The 19,609-nt window shown below is 45.1% G+C and overlaps 1 protein-coding gene across 8 annotated transcripts in view; it reads left to right on the top strand.

Annotated features, from left to right (window-relative positions):
• The window catches only part of ATXN1 (ataxin 1), a 400,612-nt gene that overhangs the window by 240,550 nt on the left and 140,453 nt on the right, over positions 1–19,609 (top strand). For all 8 annotated transcript variants that reach the window (XM_032341167.1, XM_032341168.1, XM_032341169.1 and 5 more), the window contains one exon: positions 6,975–7,101. The gene's annotated coding sequence lies outside the window, so the exon portion shown is untranslated. The remainder of the gene's footprint in view (positions 1–6,974; positions 7,102–19,609) is intronic.

Genomic DNA, 19,609 nt, shown 5'->3' with positions numbered 1-19,609 from the left:
AGGAATAAAAAAACTGTCAGAGTTCACTTTTTTTTTTTAAGGGCACAGGAGTGCCCCATTTTCCACAGGGACTCCATTCTAAGACCCCTGTGGATGTCCAGAAGCATGGATGGTTCCAAACCCAGGATACACTTCTTTTTCTTCCTATACATGCAAAGCTGTGCTAAAGTTTCATGTATAAATTAATCAATTTACAAATGATAAATTTACTTGTGATCTATTAATTATAATGTATAAACTAACAAATTAAAAAAATAATAACTAATAACAAAGTAGAAAATTCATAATGTACTATAAGAAAAGTTAGTCAGTGTGGTCTCGGTCTCTCAAAATATCTTATTGTGCTGTACTCACCCTTTTTTGTAGGATGAGGTGAGATAGTAAAAGTCCTCCAGGACTGGGCACAGTGAGGTGAATGACGTAGACATTGACCTTCTGACCGTACATCAGAAGGAGGATCCTGGGGTTTTGGACCTTGATTGCCTGAAGGTAGCTAAAATCGAAGAAAGCAAAATCACAGATGAGTGAGAAAGCCGTAAGATAGCAGGATGGAGGAAAGAGTGAGGGGGAAAGGAGGCTTTGTGTGGGCTTTGGGAGCCGTGGCTTGGATTCCAAGCTGTGGCGTGGAAATGGGAGCTTAGAGACGAAGAAGGAGCAGCGCCTCTGGCTGGGATGAGATGCATCAGGAGGAAAACACGTAGGGACCAAACTGTGAGGGTCTCCGCCATCAGACTGTGGACAGTTCCCACACGCTGTAGGAACCCGTGATGGTACAGTATGGAGAAGTTGTATTACCTGATCTACTTTAGGAAGTACGATCCAACGGGGATGACTCACGCAGGGTGCGCAGGGAGAAGACTGCAGGCGAGAAGACCCGGGAGCCAGTGGCTGGTGGAGGAACGGGGTCTGAGCCAGCCTGGCGGCGTGGGCTTGGAGGTCGGGCTCCATGACACTCGACAGCGAAGGGGCGCAGGGAGGAAGAGAAGAAGACAGTGGTGCCGTTAGCTAGAGTCAGAAAGAAAAGAGGAGCCCTGGCTCGGGGGCAACAATGGGAAATTTTGAAACAGACGTGATTTCTGAAGACTGGCTTAATCCAGCAGCTTGAAAGGGGGAGACGCCAGGGCCCAGGGTACAGGTTGAAAAACTCGAGGCAAGAAAAGGAAATTGGCAAAGAAAGAGAAGAGGGCTGAGCGTGTCACCTTGGGGAACACATACCCTGGGTCTAGAAGGAGTAACAAGAGGGGACACAAGTGGAAAAGAGGAACAGCAGAGTGATGGGAAGACACCAGATTAGTACCGCCAGGGAGGAATCAAGAGGACTAGGATATTTTGGTTATAAGAGACAAATGAAACTCAAGGTGATTTAAACAAACAACAAACAAAAGCCAAAAAGAAAACATCCCAAATTTGTTGTATCTCATATATATTTGTTGTCTATTGCTGCATAACGAATTACCGTCATTTAGGGGCTTCAAACCACACCCCTGTTATCTTGGCTTTTGCAGCTATCCTAGCTTAGCTGGCTTCTCCATTCAGGGTTTCATAGGGATGAAATCAAGGTGTTGGTTGGGCCACATTTTCATCGGGGGCCCACCATCCTCTTTCAAGGTCATGTGGTAATTGACAGAACTTATTTCCTTGCGGCTGTAGGTCTAAGACCCCCATTCCAGGGCTGTCAGCTGGTGCCTCTCTGGTACCTTTTCATGGGGTGCAAGCCCCTCCCCCAACCCAAATATGTCCTCTCATTTTGAATCACAATCTTGGAAGAGCCCGTCCCTAGGAAGGGGTCGCCTGATTATGTCAGGCCCACCAAGGACAACCTTTCTCTTTTAAGGTCCATTGATTGGGGGCCTTACTTTTAGCTGCCAAATCCCCTCACAGTGGCAGCCGCTGAATTTGTGCTTGAATGAATAACTAGGAGAAGGTGTGTGTGCACTGGGACATTGGGCATCTAGGGGACCACTGTGGATTTTTGTCTCTCACAGCATAACTGAAAAATTCAGGGATAAATTTCACTTTTGGCATGGCTGGATCCAAGGCACCTCACCGTCATCAGGAACTGGACTTTCTGTCTTGGGTTTGCTCCCTGTTACAGAGCCTCATTCTCAAATAGGTTTTCCTCACAAGGGAGCAAAAACAGCTCTTAGGAGAACCACACTTTCATGTTCCAGCGTGTCCAAGAGAGGAGCTGATTGGCTTTGATTATGTGCCTGTCCCTAAAACCAGTCCTCATAGTGAAAGGGATGTGTATTCTGATCTTCCAGAACTAGGTCATGTGCCCATCTTTGCACCCAAGACGTAAGACCACCCCAACCCAGGTCATGAGAGAATGGGGAGCGGTCACTCCGGAAAGACACTGTGGAGGCCGAAATGCTCGTCCACTGAACTAAAGTAGAAGGAAACTGAAGGAACTATTGAGAAGCCGTAACCAAAGAGTGGCAGAGAAGTCAGGGAGGGAAAGGCCACTGCTTTTAGGAGGCAGGTGGAGCTCTATCTGGTGTAATACCAGCACTGAATTTATACCACACTCTCATGTTCGTTAGTGAACGGGAGAGAGGCAACAGCCATCTGGGAACATCTCCTAGGGATAGCAGTGGCTGAGTGTCTTGGCCAAGAAGTTTCCATCAGAGAAGAAGAAGACCCATGGGGAGAAAGAGGGCAGAATTGACCCAGATAGGTTGGAGCCAGTAGAGGGGAGAGCAGACAACAGCCCAACACCAAAGCAACAAAAATTTCTCCCAGATTATAAGGTATGTGGGCCTTTGGGGGGTTTTTCGCCATTGCCACCTCTCTAGACCAGACAGGTGTTACGCTTTCCACTGTAGCCATCTTAGAGTGATTAAATATACCCGAAAGATTTGTGGCCTCTGTCTGGCTAGATCATTGACTGGAAGTCTTAATCTTTAGGGCAGGCTTAGCTTTCATGGTTCTTAAAGTGTGGTCCGTGGACCAGCAGCACCAGCAAAACCCGGGAACTTGTTAGAGATGCAAGTTCTCTGCGCCACCCCCCCCACCCCACACACACCAGCTCTAATGATGGAGACATTGGGGAAGGAGGGAACCCAGGCATCTGTGACCTCTGGGCGTTTCCTTAAGACCTCCAAGTTTTTCTTTCTTTCTTTTTTTTTTTTTTTAAGGTTTTATTTTTTATTTATTTGAGAGGGAGAGAGCACAAGCAGATGGAGGGGCAGAGGGAAAGGCAGAAGGAGATGCCCTGCTGAGCAGGGAGCCCTGCTGGGGCTCGAACCCAGGACCCTGAGATCATGACCTGAGCCAAAGACAGACATTAACCGGCTGAGCCACCCAGGAGCCCTGACCCCCAGATTTTTCTGATAATGGTTCAGGTTCAAGGGCCCCTGCCTCAGAACATCCATACCTCCCCTCCACATACCACCAGGGTTTCCTTAACAGAGGCTTGGGAAGCTACGAGAATCAAGGATATTTATGGCAACTGTTGAAAAGCCGCTAATGACTCCAAATGTAATGGGTTGGAGGAACAAAAGACAGAAGGGGAAGTTGTAACTTAATTGTTCTCCCATTCATGGAGGGCTTTCATGTAGATGATAGACATCATAGGAGCTACAGGACCCCAGAAGAAGGGCTTAAATGATAAGCTGTAGAGCATTCCTTTGGAGTAAAGTTTAAGTCGTAGAACAGGTTTTGGCTATGGTTCATTTAATTTAAATGCAAGGTCTCCTACTAGACACTGTGAGGGGTTTGCAAAAGAAAGGCACGGCAAGGTTTCTTTCATCAAGGAGCTTATAAACTTTTTGAACCTCCAAGACTTAAGTAAATCCAGTGGCAAAAAGAAAGACGGTATAATGGAGTGCTGAATTGAAAAGGACCTCGAGTCCAAATGTGTGGTAGACACTGTGAGTGCTATAGGCAGCCAGGGAAAGGAGACCTTGGCATTGTGTCATTTTCTTCTCTGGACCACAGAATGCAACTGTCAGCCTGGTACCATTTCCCAGGTCTGACGGTGGGGGTAGTGGCCACTTGGGTTGGAGAAGTCCTTTTTCCTGCTGTCTCTTCTTTCCCAGTTTGTTGAAGTTTGTCAAAACTGCAAAATCAAAACAAGGACTTGTGTTTCGAGACTTTGAACTTGAAGTATTCTTAATGTCTTTGGTTATATGAGAAACTTGTAGGAGAAATTCCATGTCGTCCTGGGAGTCTTTAGATGGGACAAGACTCGAGTGGAAGTTTGACTTATTTGTTTCAAACAGACTTTCAGACTTGAACTTCGTTCACGGGGAGGACATGAATGAACCTGTCCCAGGATGCCTTTGTTTTGCCGGATGAAGAAAGAATGAGCTGATTTTCCTTCGCAGAAGGATTAAGTTGTACCAGATCGGGGATGATAGGGAACGAGAAAACACTTCAAATGAACGCAGTATTTCCATTGCTTTTTATGCTTTTCATCCTGCTGCTTCCCTGGGTAAATAAACAGATGACCAAGGCGAGAACCAAAGGAGAAGGCTCACAGGACGCGGACATAAAGGCTGTTTGGAGTCCCAGAGAAAAATAATAAAAACATCTTAATAGTAAAGAGGAAGCCAGCAAATTTGGAACCTACTGCAAAGCACTAGGAAGATTTTTTCAGAAGTTTATGGGTGATGTGATCTGTTTTTAGCCCTTGGAGGTAGGGGGAGGTTTTTCTTAACTCCAGCTGTGGCGTGCAGGTGTTAACAGAGAGCTCCCTTCTCTTTCTCCGTGATGACGGGGTGACATGAGATGCATTAGGAAACCAGAGGCTTCCTCTCCTGTCACATCAAATGTAATACCTGTCTTGAACCAGGCTCCTCTAGCAGAAATTACTCGTGTTTGTTGTTCTGGTAGTTGGGAAGAAGAAACCACTCTTATTTCAAGGTCCTGACAACAGCTCTTGGGCTCATTTCTTGATAAAGGAGACTCAGCTAAAATGGCCGGGGGTGGGGGGCGGGGAGAGAAAATAAAATACTAGAAACGAATGGTACCCGTCCAGTCAGATCACATCACGCAGAGGCTGTGTTCTCGACCTGCTGAACTTCTCTCACCTGGTCGTTTTGTAAGAAAAGCTGTCCGAAGTGCCCCATGGCGAGTGCGGTACCCCCAATATGACTGCAAATCACAGTGTTTCTTTTTCCTTCCTAATGCCTATCCGATTTACAAATTTCACACATGGACTACAAATGGTACCCACTGGTTCTCGTCTGCCCCTCTTGATGCAGTGATCTCCTTAAAGGCTGGGTCCTTGGCTGTTTTGTTCACTATTATGAACATACACCCTGCTGAATATAGGAAGAACCAAGTAAAAATTTCTCCAGTGGGTGAATGAATGAATGAATGAATGATGAAAGCACTTCGTACACCTGAAACTAATATAAACTTATCTGTCAGTTATCCCTCAATCAAGAAGAAGGAGAAGAAGAAATCACCTTGTAAACTGTATTCACTCTAAAAGCCCCCCATTAATTATATTTGTATCAGCTTCCTCCTATCTCCCTTCTGTCCTAATTTCCTTCTTTCCATTTTTTTAGTTTTTTTGAGGTATACTTGTCAGTGTCTTACCAATTCCAAATCGAAGATTTGCTGTTATTCGTTTTTGCCTTTTTTTTTTTTAGGGGATGAGGACTGCATTTTTCCCTCAAAAACAGGGTCACTCCTACAGTGCTAGCCCCGAGCCTCCGGTCTTTGTTCGGCATGTGCTTTGCGGCTTTGAAAGGGAACTCGTTCGTGGATGATTTGTCTGGGAAACTAAAAGGGCGCCAGCGCGGCACTTAAATTCGTGGTTTCTCACGGTCCCCAAAGCCCGTCACGTATGTTCCCATACCTCAAGCCTAGTCCCCCAAGAATACCCAAGTCAAAATAACTTGATCGTGTTGGCCCAGACAGCGCCGTTCCTGGCTCTGTGTTCAAGGAGGGGGGGAAAAAAAAATCAAGAAATCCAGGTGTGGAAAATATTAAGGATTGGGATATGAATAGGGCTTTTCTTTAAAAGCAACAAACAAACAAAAACTGTTCCCGTCCTCTCCAGCGGGGCCTCGGTGTGCACTTCTGGGCGTGTGTGTGGAAGTGTTACCCTCGGTGGGCGGGAATGGCAGACAGCCAAGTGGAAAATTTCACAGCCCTGCAAACCTCCAGTGCACTGAGCGCTGTCAACCAGCCATCGGAGGCAGCCCAGTGGCAGGGACCAAAGAACCATGCGCCTGCACAGGCCGTAGTTGTCAGCCCCTTCCACCCCCCTCCCCCCTCCCCCTCCCCCTTCCCTTTGCTTCCCGCTCTCTTCCAAGCCTTCACTTTCTATCTCCCTGAGCTTCCAGAAGGCTCTGTTTCCGCTGCTGGGCTTCTCCGGACCCCTCCGTGGCTGGGACGTTTTCGCACAGCAGCCCATGTAGACTTCTTTGCACATTCGGGTGCCCCAGGGAGAGCGGACCGTTGGTGGCTAGCCAAAGCTGGCTTTTAAATTCTGGCTCAGAGCTCAGTAACAGGCTTATGACCACTAATAATACTTGGCGATTACATAGTGCCTTTCTTCTCAGGAACTGTGAGTACTTTGCCAGAGTGATCTTATTGATTTTCCCAACAACCCAGTGAGGTAGGAAAATGGCAAGAGGTGACCGTCCCAGCTCCCTCCCTTTTGCAGAGAGTAAAATCAGGTGGCCTGTTATGAGACCGTATTGCAAGTTTGCATCTCAGCTGGGCTTACATCGGGACTGCCCCAGAACCGGCTTCAACTTTATGGGTGCTGGGGGGGCGGGGTTGGGGGGGAATGGAGGGGAGGGACAGAGGGAAAAGGCTGACGAGGCCACGCTGCGTCTCCTGGGCCTGGAGCAAAAATCCTACACTGCTTTTTTTAAGGAAAGGGTCCTGGAAAGTCGTCTTGGGCGAGTCATCAGTGAGTGGCATGGACCACGAGACTTCATTCGTTGGGATAACCGAGTGATCGGATGGGGCATTTACCTGTCCCTTTTTCTTCTCTTTGACTCCCGCTCTAGGGATTTCTCACTCCTCTGGAAGGAAGAAAGAACACGCCTGAGCCCGGGAGCACTCCAGCTTCTTGTGGGGAGTCTCTATGGTGAAGGCTCAGCCCCCGCTACCTTCGAACAGCGCGCAGTGAATGTCGTAAGTGAACGCGCGCGGCATCTGGGGTGGTTGCTTCGCAAGGATCCGTGAATCATCGCGTGTCACGGAGCCAGGGAAACGAAGGGGCATGAGCATGAGTTCTCAGGGATCATCCAATTAATTTCTGTTTTTAGCGGAGAGGTGCTGTTTCTGTTTGCCGCGAACTTGCCTCTCTCTCTACTCATTATTTCCTTCTGGTGTAGAAAAGTGGAAGACAGTGATTCTTTTCAATGGTTAGTGCCCCCCTGTCCTGGGACAGTTACACAGAATCCACCGCAGAGTGGACTCTTAGCTGGGCTGTCCAGCTTCTTTGGGGTTCGGTGGGTAAAAATCCTCCGGGTGAACGATCAGCCACGAGAACTGGCTCCCAGCCGATATTTTTATTCATGGAACATTTTATTGTTGTTGTTGGTTGGTTGGTTGGTTTTTGGAATGAACCTTTTTTTTTTTCCTTTCAAAAATCTGAGGTATGCAAATACAGTCAGTTGTGTTGGGTGGTTGTCTTACTCAGAATTGGCTGACTTACTGGTTTTTATCAGATTGCAAGGTCAAGGCTTTGGGATTAGTAAAGTATCAGGGGCTGGTTGCTTTTCATGAGGAGATTAAATATCAAGTCATTGAAGAGATAGACCACACGCTGGGTTGCAAGGAGCTCATTCCTGCGCAGAATTTAGGAATCTGACCAGCTCCTTTGCTTTCTGGAGATTTTAACCTCATTGCTAGATTGGGTCCAAAAAAAAGTTTATAAGGTTTTGATCAGGAAAGAATACAGCTGCAGGAAACCAGGGATGGGCTATGAGTGTATTGTCTTCAAGTTTTAGAAAATGAAGAGCCAGCTTTGACTAGGACTTCGTGTGTGTGTGTGTGTGCATGTGTGTGTATGCCTATATATACATGCAATACATATATATATTTAATACGTGTCATATATTTGTGCATATATTATATAAACATAAATACATATTTTCTGTGTATATATAAATATGCAATATTTATATATAATATACAATATTTATTATATATTATATATTATAATATAATAAATATATTTATATATACACACAAGTATATGTGACATATATATTTAGACATACTATATAAAATTTTATATAATCAGTTCTTAGCTTAACAGTTCAGTCAGGGAACTTCTCCAGGCATTTTTAACTTACATTTTTGCAGTTGCACAAATGATTTTGAAAGAGCAAGGGGCAATACTATGGGGGCCACATACCAGGGAGAAAAAGCATTAACGCTGAAACAAAAAATTTCCACTGGATATTTTTTGTTTTGTGGTTTTCTAAAAATTTGTATTAAAATATGCATCTTTATCCGTATTTCCTCAGGGTTAAATAGTCATACTCAAATAAACTTACTAAATTTAAAACCTCCCAGCACCTCATAGTAAATGGTGGGAAACACTGGTGTTTTAATGTGTTTCTGTTTTGTGCATATGATCACATTGGTTCCCATGGAAATGTACATGCAGCTCCTGGAATTAACAGACCTGAATTCTAGCCCTGGTCCTATGGTTGAGGTCAAGAAAGTCTGCAACTTTGACAGGTCCCTAACCCCCATCCATTGTTGCTTTGTTAAGTCTACATGTTTACTTTTTATTTTGTAAATCTGTATGCAACAGCAAATAACCTGTGAATTGATCAGTTAACATCTTGGTTTGATGTCCCCAAAAGGGGCACAGTATTGTATAAGGCACTTTAATACTTACTTAAAAACAAACAAACAAAAAAACAACTCTCTTGTCGAAGTTTCTCCCACTATTAAGGAATAATTTGGGTTCTAGAGTAGTAGGATATTTTACTAGAAATTATTTTCCCACTGAGATGGCCGTTAGAATACGTGATGTTTTTTTAAAGCATTTTTATCCTAGGAAACAAGTATTGTATGGAATAGTGTTGTAGGTTTCAGGTTACATCTAAATGAATAACACAGACACTGTCATCAAAATAGCTTTTGTTTCAAATCTGATTTTTTTAAAAATATTGCTTTGAAATGCTTATGTGATAAACATTAAATGAGGTTTTCAGAGGAGTTCTGAAGTATAAACTTTAAGATGCCACATGCCCCACTAAAGTAATTTTAAAATCCATCTGTAAATAGAGTGTGTTGAGAGAAAGGAAGAAAATACGAAATTCTAGTGAACTCCTTCAGTGCTAAGGACTTCCTCTTGCAAATCGCATTTGCTTGTTGGGGGGTGTTGGGGAGGATCCCAGTTTTCTCAGCAAGTTGTGAAATTAGTGATCTTAGTCATTAGTTATCTTTTGGGATCTTGGTGTGTTTTTACCTTGAGTTCATTACTTTGGTATCCTGGGTGCCCCCAAACCTGTGCCATTATGATCAGGAGAGCAGGAGATTTTTCAAAGAACATGTGCTTGCATAGGGGGTAGGAACGTGGATGTATAAATATTTGAGTAACCATCATAGCAGCCATTGGTATGAGCAGCTTCTGTCCTCAGCATTCCTTGCAGACTGCACCCCAAACTTAGTGCCTCTGTGGGACCCTCTGCCTGTCCTCATTTGCTACCTCTTAGATCTGCCACTGTCTGTTTAGCAGATGATATCTCAAAGTCCAGAAAGTGTCTCAAATTGGCCCAAAGATGTGGTATCTTGTACATGAAAGGGGTGGTCATGAAAATTGACCTGCGAGTCAGGAGACCTGGGTTTTACACATGGTGTTGCACTTAACCTTGGAATCTGGGAACCCCCAAAGCTCTGTGGACCCAATTTATGAGGAGTAACATGAGAAAGTTGAGTTAAGTGATGTCTGGTGATTCTTCTTGCTGTGTGTGTCACGTTGCATAACATACCAGCTTAAATGAGGCATTCATTTTAGCCTGTTTGGCTTCTAAAAATCAGTGATTCGGCACAACTTCAGTTTACAACTGTTTTTAAAATATTGAGCACAGTTTTATGCTATTATATGTGTGTTATGTCTGTCACTGTCGTGGTACCTGCCCTCCCAGATAGCATGATAACTCAAAGATGTTCCTTTGGGGCTTTCTAAGAATATAGTTTTAGTCGTTTAAATTAAGGATCCACCGATCGGTCTTTTTGAAAATTAAATATGAGTTGCTTTTGAAATTAAGTTTCTTAAAACTGTTCACCTCCACACTCAAATATTGCTTAGCACAGGGATGCCTGGGTGGCTCAGTCATTACGCGTCCAACTCTTGATTTCAGCTCAGGTTGTGCTCTCAGGGTCCTGAGGTTGAGCCCCACACTGGACTTTGCACTGGGCATGGAACCTGTTTAAGATTCTCTCTCTCCCTCTGCCCTTCCCTCTCCCCCATCAATCTCTCTCTAAAAAAAAAAAAAAAAAAAAAAAAAAAAAAAATACATACATATATGTATACATATATATATGCTTAGCATATATGCACAGAGGCAATGATCTTTATTTTTTTCTTAAGCTTCTCAGCCTCCTTAAGTAGGACTTCTCAAGTTAGCGTTTCAAAGCAGCCTCTCCTAACCTACATAAACTAGCACCCACCCCACCCCTCTGTACCAGCTAGCATACTTCGTTTTCTTTTTAAGCACTTTATATATTATATATTTATTTGTTAATCATCTATCCCCTCAACTAGACTGTAAGCCCCATGAAAGCAGGATGATGATAGTGATGATGATGGTGATGATGATGATGATGGTGATGATGATGGTGATGATGATGATGATGGTGGTGGTGATGATGAGGAGGAGGACGATGATGATGACGATGGTGATGATGATGATGATGGCGATGATGGTGATGATGATGATGGTGATGATGATGAGGAGGACAATGATGGTGATGGTGATGATGGTGATGATGACGATGATGGTGATGATGATGACGACGATGGTGATGATGATGGTGATGATGGTGATGATGATGACGATGATGGTGATGGTGATGATGATGGTGGTGATGATGGTGATGATGATGATGATGATGATGATGATGATGGTGATGATGATGGTGATGATGGTGATGATGATGATGATGATGATGATGGTGATGATGATGGTGATGATGGTGATGGTGATGATGGTGATGATGATGATGATGATGGTGATGATGGTGATGGTGATGATGGTGATTATGATGATGATGGTGGTGGTTACCAGCTGAATCCACGACACCTAAAATGCCACCTGGCCCATTGTAGGCACTCAGCAAATAGTTGTTGAATGAATGTCCAAGGAGAAAGTTAATGTACGCTGGGACTTCCCATGTGTGGGCTAACCCATTAGAAGGAGGAATATAAACATGGTTCTGATGAGACCTGCTTGAATCAGATAGTAATGTGATCAGGCAGGGGATGGCGTGGAGAGACCCATCTAGTTTCTTTAACTTAGAAGTTGATACTAAATGTCCATGATGTGTATAAGTAAATGTGAGAAAGGAAACAATTTGTCTAAAAAAGTTTTATAGAACTATCAATAGAGTATGGGGATTTTCTGATACTCTTTTAAAAAAATCCTGCCCTGTGTGTATTTCCTCTCATGTTCCATTTGAGTGGTTTGCCTTATCAGTTCTTTCTGAGCAGCTTGCCCTGGCATTCTGTGAATGGAGGTAGCTTGGTCTCTCCCCATCACGTCATTTCGTCGCCCCTGAGAGCGGGAGCTGGCCTTGAAGTGAGCTCTCTCCCCCAAAAGAAACTCACCATTTACTGAGTAGCGTCATTTGCCCTGTCTTTACTGCTGGATGAAGCACCCTTTGGAACAAAGAAATGGCATGCTGACACAAAGTAAGGCCACTTAGCATCTCCTGTGATGTGAGGGAGGGCCTTCACAAAGTCTTTCTCTCTCTCTCTCTCTCTCTCTTTCTTTCGAGATTTTATTTGTTTATTTGTCAGAGAGAGAGAATACAAGCAGGGGGAGTGGCAGGCAGAGGGAGAAGGAGGCTCCCCAGTGAGCACAGACCCCGATGCGGGACTCGATCTCAGGACCCTAGGATCATGACCTGAGCCGAGGGCAGATGCTTAACCCACTGAGCCACCCAGGTGCCCCTCACAAAGGCTTTCTTAAGTTTTCATCATCCCACGTTGCTTTCGAGGATGGCAAGAATAAAGGTTCCTTGCATTTTGTGTGTTTATGGACCCCCCCCTTTTCAGAGGAACTGCTCTGAGTGCAGAAGTTAGGTTTTTCCTAGGAAGAAACCGGGAGACCCGAATACACACCTCTGTGCCCATTTATACAGCATTATGCCGTCTTTATGAGCTTCGAAAAATGGCACCTGAATTCCTAGTCCCCAGAGTCAGAGAATTGCATACACACGCTCTGATAAGAGTGATTTGGGAATTTCCTGCGTGTCTAGCAATTTGTACCTTTTAGATTTGCCATCTGTGACACCACATTCTCTAGCATTCTTGCAAAAAAAAAAAAAAAAGAGAGAGAGAGAGAGAGAGCGAGAAAGAGAAAGCTGTTTTCCGTCCTCACTTCTGAAGGCCCCGTGACTTGGCCTGTGACTTGGCCTGTGTGTCTTCAAGGCTCTGATTGAGCTCTTCGGTGCACAGCAGAGTCTTGTGTGGTCTTTTTGGGTTTTCAGCTTCACCCTTTTCTCTCCCAGTCCCAGACTTCCTTCCAGCATGTCTCACTGAGAGCCTCACTAATTCCTGGCCTGGGCCCCTCTGGCGGGGCCTCCAGAGGAATGCTCCTTCTGCGAGCTGACATCAGAGCTCCTTCCTGAGTCCTTGGCAAAGTCTAGCCCATCCCAGACAACACCCTTGACCCTCGGCGTCACCTTCCCCCAGCACCAGGCCTCCTCCTCCAAGAGGAGAGGGAGAGAGAGAGAGCCACAGAGTCCCTAGAAGCTGTGGAAGGGAATATTCATGTTCTGTGGGGGAAAGGGAGCCCCCGAAGCCTGGTGAGACTGTTTCCTACCTTGAGTGGTGCCAAGGTCAAAGTTTGTGTGTTCTCTTGAAGGTTAGAATTCATCACATAAATGATACTTAGGAAAAGACTCTTGGGTGCCAAGGTGTGCTGAAGTCTGTTAGGGATACAGGGATGCATGATCAATGTTTGCCGCCCTCTGAGACGTTGCTGTTGGAGCTCTTGTCGGGGAGGGGGGTTTACACTCGGGGTGTGCGTCAGGTGTCCTGGAAAGGGTGATGGGTCAGAGTGCTCAGAGCCCGGTGCTCAGGGAAGGCTTCAATCTCTGCTGCACAGCAGAATCAGGCCTGCAAGCCGAGGGAGCTCTTAGCCCCATGTGCTTGAGAAGGCAAGGCAGGAAGGGCAAATAAAACCGGTCTCGTATTTACCTCCTACGTTCGGGTACGTGACACCTCTCCATCAGAACCTTCTTTCCATCAGAAAAGATGGGATAGGACAGCCAGTGGAGACATTGGATAGGGATTTGTAGCATCAGAAAACCATTCTCCTTTAGGATCACCTTATGTATCTCCTTGCAAAAGCTGAAGCCTAAACTTGGGGTCACTCAAGGAAAGGACACCATTCAGCCCAAGTAGATAGAATGTTTTCAACTTGAACTTCGTTGCAGAAACCATACCCCAGGTTTAAAAAGTGTTTCTCAAGGGATGTATCTTTGAGGTGTCCACTGCAGAAGAATCCTTGTGCACCAAAGTAGGAATGACTCACTCCTGGTGCCTCCCCCACACCTGAAACATATTTTAGAGAGAGATTAAGTAAGTCCCACACTTCTGGGCATCTCAGTGGCTGGCTGGATCACTCATCTTTGTTAAGATATCACTGATGTGAGTGGTTTCTCACCCTGTGTCTCATCCCATAGTATTTGAACTCCTTTCATGATTCCTCTCAAACATGGTCATTTCTCGTTGGCTTCAGACAGAAAGGGGGGGGGCACAAACAGGAACGAAATGACATTGTTTTGTCTAAAAGCCTGAACAGAATCCATTGGTTGTTTCTTACCAGCAAATAAATCGTTCCTTGGGACTAATGTCAAGGAAAAAAAAAAAAAAAAAGACAAACAGAAAGATGACCACATTCTTTTAAATCCCCCACATTTTTCACTTTTGTAAAATAATAATTTTTTAATATAGAAAGTCGTTCAACCGCTTCTCCAACATATCTTCATATGATATTTCAAGTGGTAGCTATACAGTGAATTATGCTAGGTGAGATCTTAGATTGAAGGAATTAATTTATCTTCTATCCATCCTGAGCGTTAGGTTAACTTTTTGCAGGCGCTCAAATAAGTATGTTTACATGATTCGGAGAAAGTAACTCTCAACACGTACAAAATGCTTTGTGTGAAACCTTCGTTGGAAGAAGTCAGTTTTTCAGTCTTTTTTTTTTTTCTCTATTTGTGCTTATGTTCTAAAATGACTGAAGTTGAGTCCCCCTGCCCCATGGAAATATTAATGGGACATAAATGGCAGTCTTTGAGCATCTTTAATTTCTAGAAATCAGGCAAGTTCTTGTCACCATACCCTTTGGACTCCAAGCCATCTTCTTCCACTTAGAAATTCCACTTTTCTCCTATACCTTTGTCACGCACATCTTGTCGCCATCTGCCTTTCTGGCCTGGAAGGTCTGGTACCAGGATGGTCTTGGACACCATGCACCATGCACCATGCCAGCAGAGTTCCTTGCTAATGACCCTTGCACAAGTCCTGGGCTCTTTGAAACTGCACACGACCATCCTCATTGGCTTCTGGACACCCAGCTCTGGGCATCTAGAAAGAAGAACGTGCTTGCTGGAATCGTTTTCTCGAATTTCCATGAGGTTTCTCTTCTCTTCATTTCTCCTTTTTCTTCTCAAGCTTTTATAGTTTGCATGGAACTGAAAAATTATAATTTCTCCAGGGCTAACATCCAAGACTTTAATAGGCCGTCTTAATACTCTGGGCTTCTACGAGTTGCTACCCGTTAGAAACATTGTAAAACTCCGCAGAACAAAGAAGACTGGCCGCAAAGATTGTTCCCTTCCTCTCCAGTGGCAAGCCCTCGTTTTCCAGTTTTCTTTGCCTTTTCTTTGTTCCCCAAGGAGAGGGGGGCATGAGATTAGGATGTTATTGTTCGGAAAGGGGACAGCTCTGGCCTGTACAAACAAGATTCCACCCCCCCCTTCCCTTTGGCAACCTGAGTGGTTCTACCTGTTTTCTGGCTCCCAAGCTTCTGCTTGTGAACAGGCTCCCTCCCCACCACCTGCAGGACACTAATAAATTAAAGATACAGTCGTCAGTTAGTTACTATGTGTATCTACCACTCACAGAATTTATAATAGAGGCATTGGGGCTTTATCTGAAGTGAGTATCTTGCCCCCTCCTCGTCACCACCCCCATGGAGCCCAAGTGTAGATTAAAGGGTAGTTTGTCAAGGTGAGAGCTACCCACTGGGTAATGTTAGTCTGTCACTCGCCCTAGCAGAGCCGATTAGCTGCCAATGGGTATCTTGTTGCTGTCATCGGACTTTGTAATCCAGGTTCCCAGCACGGCTGCCGAGCTATTTCTGTGCCCTAGTGGTGACGCCAGTCGTCCTAGCAACCTGCTGGCTGGCACTTCCCCTAAGGCAGGAAAGGGAGTGGCAGGGGAAAGCGATGGCCTCCAGTGGGTCAGGAGGGAGCTGGCAGTCACCTTACTCCTAGAGGACTTTCCATTTCCTTCACTGGGCAGGCCTCCAGGAAGGGATGTCAGTATCATGGGAGTGTCACTTACTCAGGATCATGGACCACATGGTCGTTCTGGAACGGATAGCATCCCGTGGCGAATAACACACCAATGAGTGGATGGTCCAGGCAGAATGTGGGGACCGTCAGGCCAGGATATCAGTCCATCTCAGAACATTAGATGGTCTCAGGTTTTCTTGTGAATTGGGTTCATGTTCTTGCTGTCCATCACCACTACCATCCTGAGTTGGGGACCCAGATAGCTGTTTGGGAGGAATCGGGTCAGGAGAGGGAGCATGGAGGGAAACCCCCCTACAGTGGACCTTGGTTCCTTTCCCGGCTGTTGGCTCTGGCCCGAGAGCAGTTCGGTGGAACGGGAGCTTCCATGCTGGGCTCTGGTACTTGATCCACACACCCAGCATTGGAAAGGAACACGACTAACCGTGTGCTCCTCTTTTTTCTTACATTTCTCCTCCCTTTATGTGAAATTGACTTGGCACCAAATCATTTCCCATCCTTTTCTGACGTGGTTCCAACAGAATATAGAAATCCTGAGTATTCTATCTTAAAGTCCCTAACCTAGTTGGCCTTGCCTAGATGAAGTCTCAAATTGGGCTATCAGTTGACATGGGATGTCTTGGGGACTTCATCATACAGCCACTTCGTGATGGAGGGGCTCTAGCCAAAGACTCCGGCTGGCGTTTTCTCTTAGGGCTGCTTCCATCTGGGTTAGCCCAGAGAACGTCAGGACGTTTTTCATGAAGGAAGAACTGAAGGCGGGGTCTGCTCGCAAACCTTGTTCAAGAGATGGAGAGCAAGGGCAGATAAACGGGATGTCTCCAGAACATCTGAAACCGGAAATGACATAAAGTATCATTGGTACCTTTCCATCGATTACCAAGTCTTTCTGCACCATCAGAGACCTCGTCTTACTTCCTCCACGGAATGGCCATACTTAGCTGAGACAATACCCACGTGAAACTGCATCTTTCTGCCAGGGAGGCCAGTTGGAACGTGAGAGAACATTTCCCAGCACACTTTGAACACTCAGCAAATGCTCATTCCCCCTTCCATACCCGGAAGAAGGGTAGACTGGAATTAAGAGAAATGATTTTTGAACCAAAACGAAGCACCTAGGTTGCTGTTGATATTTTCAGAGTGTCCTGTGATTCCTTGGTTGTTTCTTAACACATAAAGCAGTTCTGTTTGACAATGTGTGTGCTGTGCCCCGTAGATCATTACTTTAAGTTGTTGAAATGGTTTAAATGTAGAAGACACTGTGTGTTCCTAGAGCAATGAATACCTATGTGAAATTGTAGAGAAGTAGAATTGGGTTTTTTTCCCCCTGAAATCATTATGTAACCCTTCATCCAGTATTTAATGGTAAATAGTCATCATTCCTCATGGTACACAGGCAGTGAGGACAGTTGTCTCATATTGACAGGAACAATGAACACAGCCAGTGTGAACTATGGTAACGTTGGAAGATTAAAATCCTTCTATAGGTCTGATGTTTGCTTTTTTTAAAAGAGATTGGATAAACAGATGATACCCAAGTAGGCCTCATCCACTCAATGCTCATATTTTTCTTTTTTTAAGATTTTATTATCTAGTTTGAAAGAGAGAGTGAGTGCATGTGCATGGCGGGAGACAGAGGCAGAGGGAGAAGGAGGCTCCTCACTGAGCAGCGAGCCCGACATGAGATTCGATCCCAGGACCCTGGGATCATGACCCGAGCTGAAGGCAGACTTCTGACCGACTGAGCTCCTCAGGCGTCCCTGCATTTTTCCTTTCACAACCGATCTAGACACACAGTGATTGGAAGAACACCTAGAATAGGGAGATCCTGATCTCTCTCTCTTGAATGTGTTGTTAGTCACAGTGGTAGGTGGGAACATAAATAATAATAATTAAGGAAAAGCTGGAGATGCCTTGGGTTGGATCCGGGAGCAGGAGTATCAGGCTAAGAACAAACATCTGGTCCCCTTCCCCCAATTCCTGCCCTGCTGAGACTACGGGCAAGCTACTTTCTTCCTCTGTGCCTCTCTTTCCTTGTCTTCCAAAGGACATAGTTATCATTCCTCCTTAACAGCATTAGATTTAAAGGTATTAGTCCAAATAAGAGGCTTTTGGAATCTTCTTTTCTCTTCTTTAATCTTCTACTCATCAGCTCTGTGTCCTTGGGGAAATTGCCCAACTTCTCTGAGACTTATTCCCTTTTCTGTAAAATAAGGTTAATCATACCTACCCTGCAAGATTGTTTAGAGAATTAAATGAGACACTGTGGGTTAAGTTTTAGCCCAGAGATTGCTTCCTAGGAACGGTGCAGCTCTAATGCTATTAGGATGATAAGCTTCACAAAACAAAATTTATTGTAATGTGTTGCTAAAACGAACAGGTGAACAACTGCAACTTGCTAATCCCTTTGTTGTAGAGAGGTTTCCTCGATTGTACGAATTGTCATTAACCATCAATGTCATTGCCTTGATGGTGAAATCAGTTCTCTACTGTTAAAATGTTCTGCTTCTTTGACATATATAGTAATTATAATGGTGAACGTGACAACATTTGTCAGAATTATCCCTGTGCATGTATACTGAGGGCCCTTGGAATTTTAGGTGATTTTTTTAGTATTAGTCAAACTGAAAGGCACAGTAAGTTTGGAAGGTATGATAGTCTCGTCTATAAAGAGAATAGGGAGATTCCCAAAGGCTATTGATATGAGTGGAACGCTAAAAAAGAAAAACATTAAGATATATTTTGATGTGGTTACCCTGTCTAGGTGGTGAGAGGTAAAAATTACCTAGTCTAACTCTTTTCAATTACGGTTAGAAAAAGGCAGAAGATAGATAGACACATTCCTGTATCTTCTTTCAGCAAATATGTAGAGAGTGCACTGTAAGGAAGGCATCCACAACGGCCAAAGGAGCCTTCAGTCGCTGGGTGAGGGGGAAAGTAGACACCCCTTTCCATGGTTGCTGATGCTCTGTCCATGGTACCCATAGGAGGCTACGGATACAAACCCGCGAGGCATCTTCAGGCTTCAGGGAAGCCTTCATCCTCAAGACTTGAAGGATGGGCAGGTGTTAAGCAGGAAACAGAATGAGTGTATCAGTTTGCATCTACCATGTAACAAACCACCCCACCGTTTAGCAGCTTCAGATCACAAACATGAATGGTTTCTTGGTGATGCTGCACGTCCACTGGGCTCGTCTAGTCTGACCCGCTTGGCTGGAACTGGTGGGACCATATGGCCTCACTCCTCGGTCTGGTGGCTGGTTGGAAGGCTGATGGGTGAGGGGAGCTTCCATGGGGATGGCTTGTGTCTGTTCCTCGTGGTCTCTCATCCTCCAGGATGCTCATCTGAGCTTCTTGGTATTGTAGTCTCAGGGTTCCCAAGGGCAGCAAGAGAAGACAGACTCTCTTATCCAAGAGAGGACAGACTCCAGCAAACAAGTGTCTTTCAGCCTCTGTTGGGAAGATCTTGGCTAATTTCCCTTTAGCCAAAACAAGCCACTTAATAAGCCCGGATTCAAGGGAGGTGGGGGGAATGCCAGCTTGGGTTGCTTTGTGGACAGCATGCACCGGGCTCAGAGGTAAGAGAGAACCTGGCATGCTGACACCACAAGTAATTCAGAGTGGGTCACAGAGCAGGTAAGATGTGTCACGGTCAGGCGCCAGATCATCAGGTGTCTTTTCGGTAAGCTCCACTGAGGAGCTGGGAGGCTGTCCTAAAACTGAGGAGTCATTGAAAGATTTTCAGCAGGATATCGACACAATCAATAAGATATCTAAAAACCTGGGTGGCTGGCAAGAGCCTGAAAGCGTGTGTTGGCAGCCCAGACAATTCAGGGACGATTCCAAAAATCTGTCCTGGGGGTACCTCGGCGAAGGCAGAAATGCTATAGTTGAGAGGTAGTTCCAG

Source organism: Mustela erminea, chromosome 4, assembly GCF_009829155.1.
Source record: "Mustela erminea isolate mMusErm1 chromosome 4, mMusErm1.Pri, whole genome shotgun sequence".
NCBI lineage: Eukaryota > Metazoa > Chordata > Mammalia > Carnivora > Mustelidae > Mustela > Mustela erminea.
Note: the sequence above shows the minus strand (reverse complement) of the source record. Positions and strands in the feature narration are given on the sequence as shown.